Source organism: Rhinolophus hipposideros, assembly GCF_964194185.1.
Source record: "Rhinolophus hipposideros genome assembly, chromosome: 12".
Classification (NCBI taxonomy): domain Eukaryota; kingdom Metazoa; phylum Chordata; class Mammalia; order Chiroptera; family Rhinolophidae; genus Rhinolophus; species Rhinolophus hipposideros.
In genome coordinates, this window is record NC_138058.1 from 13657734 (window position 1) to 13661497 (window position 3764).

Below are 3764 nucleotides of genomic sequence, written 5' to 3' on the forward strand. Positions count from 1 at the left end.
ATAAAATTTTGATTTATTCTTAGGTCTTTGTAATTCTTCAAGTTCCTAAAAGCCATTACTCTATTTGATTTTTAACATATTTCATCCTGCCATTTACAAATAATTATATTTTTTCAATACTTACAATCTTCAAGTAAGTTAATTTTGTGTTAATTTAAAATAAAGTTGGATGTGTTTTCAACACATGGATTTAAATAGAGACTCTTAAATGGAAATGGAAAAAAAAGAGCCATTTCACTGAGATAAAAGTTATCTAAAACAGAGGATCTTAAACATTATATATATATATATATATATATATATATATATATATATATATATATATATCACCTGATATCTTGTTAAAATGAAGACCCTCAAAAGTGGATGTAAAGTAGAACCTGCTGTTTTGCATTTGTAATAAGCTCCAGGGATGTCAGTGTTGCTCTGGCTCCAAAGAAAATTTTGAACAGCGAGATATTTTCATATAGGAGAAATAGAATATTCCACCCATATTAAACTTTTCATTTTTTAATCAAAAAAGGCTTTTATTCTTTGTCAAATTATTTTAGTAGACGCAAAACATTTCCCTCATTTTTTTTCTGTTTTCTCAAACATTTAACAGAGATTTCTTGTTCTGAATCCAGAATGGATGACGAAGGATGAAAGTACATCTTAGTGAATTGTAACTGGTAAAATTCTGAGAGATGTAAAAAGAATGACCATGCAGGATGTCTGCTATCTGTTCCCCATCATAATTCTCCCTTGTGGAAGTACATTTATCAGAACCCCTTTGCCCTCTATGATTTCCCATAGAGTTGCTCAGTGACAGGCCCTCCCTGACACTGGGAAGTCAGACGAGGAGGATTCAGTACTATCCATCAGGTCCTGCAGGCAGAGAGGAGAACTGGAGAATCACTGGGGAGCTGAGAGCATCAGCACCCCCACTCCTGGGCCTCCCCCACAGGTCTAGGGAGCACATGGTTAGACAGCCTCTGTCTACAACAGCTTGTGTTCTCTGATTTCGGAGGAAGCACCTGGAAATCCCACATTTCCACTGTCTGCTTCCTGTTATTAATTCTCTTGGCCTTTGAAACAATGTATGTTACAAATTAATTCCCCACATTAGAGCAAGTCCTGCTTGGAATACATAGAGTGGCTTCTCTTTTATGAACTCTGACTGATACAGTAGCCCAGACATCTCATGTGTGATGATCTCAGGTCTTTATGAAATCAGGAGAGGCGTTGTATGTGCCACCGAGGCTGAGGAGAGACAGAGAGTTAGGGTACAGAGGAGCCTCCCTGGCAATTTCTACCAAAGCCTTCAGTCACCATCAAAGACTGGATGCTTCTGAGAAATGCTCTCAGCCGATGGAGGCCCAAGAGGAGAGCTCAGATAACCTGCTCCCAGCTGTCTGCTTCGTGGTTTATGTTCAGGCTGCTAACACTGTGGGAGGGTAACTGCTATGCTGTTGACAGTAATAAGTTGCCACATCTTCAGGCTGCAGGCTGCTGATGGTGAGAGTGAAATCTCTGCCAGATCCTTGGCCACTGAACCTCGAAGGGACACCGGTTTGCAAACTGTTTGCGTTATAGATCAGGAGCTTAGGAGCTGCCCCTGGTTTCTGCTGATACCAGGCTAAGTAACTGCTAATGCCCTGACTGGCCCGGCAAGTGATGGTGACTGTGTCTCCCAGTGACGCCGACACAGAGGATGGAGACTGGGTCATCTGGATATCACATCTGGCTCCTGAGAAGGGAAACATGAAAGCAAACATCCGTACTCTTAATGATGTTAGCAGCCTTATAACTACCCTGCAGTCTACGTGGCACTGACCACACGGGCAGAGTAAATCCCAGTTTCCCTTCCTTACCTGGGAGCCACAGCAGCAGGAGGCTGAGGAGCTGAGTCGGGACCCTCATGTCCACGCTACGTCCTGCCCGGACTGATTCCTGCACAGGGTGTGACCACACTATTAATGTGTCCAGGGCTGTGGGTTGCACCCCAGTAACATGCAAATAAGCAGGGTTGGGGCAGGTTGCGCCCAGCTGCAGGGCTGACTGGTCTCAATACCACGGGGCAGTCATGTCTACCAGGTGCCCCAGCCCCACAGGGCAGCACACATTTGCCTGCAAGGAATGTGTTTCTCCTCGGCAGTCATGGAATCTTTCAACTGACCTTTGAGTACAGTGTTCTTGCTCTGGTCAGATTTCAGAACAAGCTTCTCTTGCTATTTCTTCATCTAAAACAGAATGTTTCGAGTGTGACACAAGCCTAGTATTTGCAGGGAATTTTGCCAGCTCTTTGCATTGGTTCCTGTGCACACTGTTGAGGACAAGGAGACTAGCTTTTGGGTTGAATTTTTGAAACCTTTGGTATGGTAAATTAACACTATTGATATCCAAAGATGCAATGAGGTATAAGAATAAACAATTTAAAAATTTTTTGAGTGCAAAGATTTGTAAGGAAGTGCCCAGTGACTGAGTATCTGTCACTGCTAAGCTGTCATCTCTAGGTTAGTGTTCTGTCCCTTTCTATTTCCAAGGTCTCTGATCCTCCACTTGCATGTAGGCCAGCCACTATCATGGATTTTTCTCCTTCACATCTGGAATGTGTCAGCCACATTTCCTCTCTACAGGTCTTTCCCATGCCTATTCTACATGTTCCCCAAGCTCCTTGGGTTACTACTTGTGCCTCGCTTCCTTCCTAACCCAAGCTATTCTCTTCAGAAGCTGTAGGCTTCCCTAGACTAAGTGCTTATGTATAACCCTCATACTACTGTGTTCCCTTAACCCGCATACTTATCCATCACCATAGCTTTTGTAGTTTTTAAGAGAGCATAGTTCTCAGTGGTTGGAATACAGCCTTGGGCCTAAGCAGGGTGATGAGAAAACCACATAGGAAGGTGAGGGTGGGAGTCATGCACAGGGTATTAGAGCCACCCAGTATGGAAAAGGCATCCATGTGTGATAGAGGGGGAACCCACCATGGAGCAAGAGTGGGGTGAGTACTGGTGTCCCCATGTGTCAGTGATGGCACTATTGGACCAAGTTGAAAACATTCACCTAGGCTTGGGCACTCATTGTAGGTGTGGAGCCCAGGCATGGAGAGGAGAGCACCCTTGTAGGAGTGCAAAGTTTGCAGTGGCCTGACAAGTGTATCAGAGCCAAAGAGGGTATGTGGGTGGATGTATGGGGGAAGTTATATGCAAGGGGATTGTAGTTGGCTGTAACAGAGGGAGACTGGTTTCATTCAGGAGGGATGATGATCATATAACTCAAAGTATTAAGGATAATGGGTAGATACCCAGGAGAGGGATTGCTGGGTCATATGGTAATTCTATTTGTAATTTTTTGAGGAACCTCCACACTGCCTTCCATAGCAGTTGCACTAACGTGCTTTCCCACCAAGATTGTATAAGGGTTCCTTTTTCTCCACAGCATCTCCAACACTTGTTACTCTTTGTCTTGTTGGTGATAGCCATTCTGACTGGGGTGAGGTGATATCTCATTGTGGTTTTTATTTGCATTTCTCTGATGATTAGTGATGTTGAACATTTTTTCATATGTGTATTGGACATTTGTATGTCTTCTTTGGAGAAATGTCTATTCAGTTCATCTGCCCATTTTTTAATTGGATCGTTTGTTTTGTTGTTTTTGGGCTGTATGAGTTCCGTTTATATTTTGAATATTAGCCCTTTATCGGAGCATTGTTTGCAAAATCTTCTGCCATTCAGTTGGTTGACTCTTTATTTTGTCGATGGTTTCTTTTGCTGTGCAGAAGC

The 3764-nt window shown here is 43.2% G+C and overlaps 1 gene segment (V, D, J or C); it reads right to left on the minus strand.

The window, feature by feature from the left end:
- Nucleotides 1–1412: 1412 nt before the first annotated feature.
- LOC308505760 (immunoglobulin kappa variable 1-12-like) lies at nt 1413–1902 on the minus strand. The segment is given in 2 exons: nt 1854–1902; nt 1413–1729 (listed from the first exon to the last, which is right to left on the minus strand).
- Nucleotides 1903–3764: the final 1862 nt, after the last annotated feature.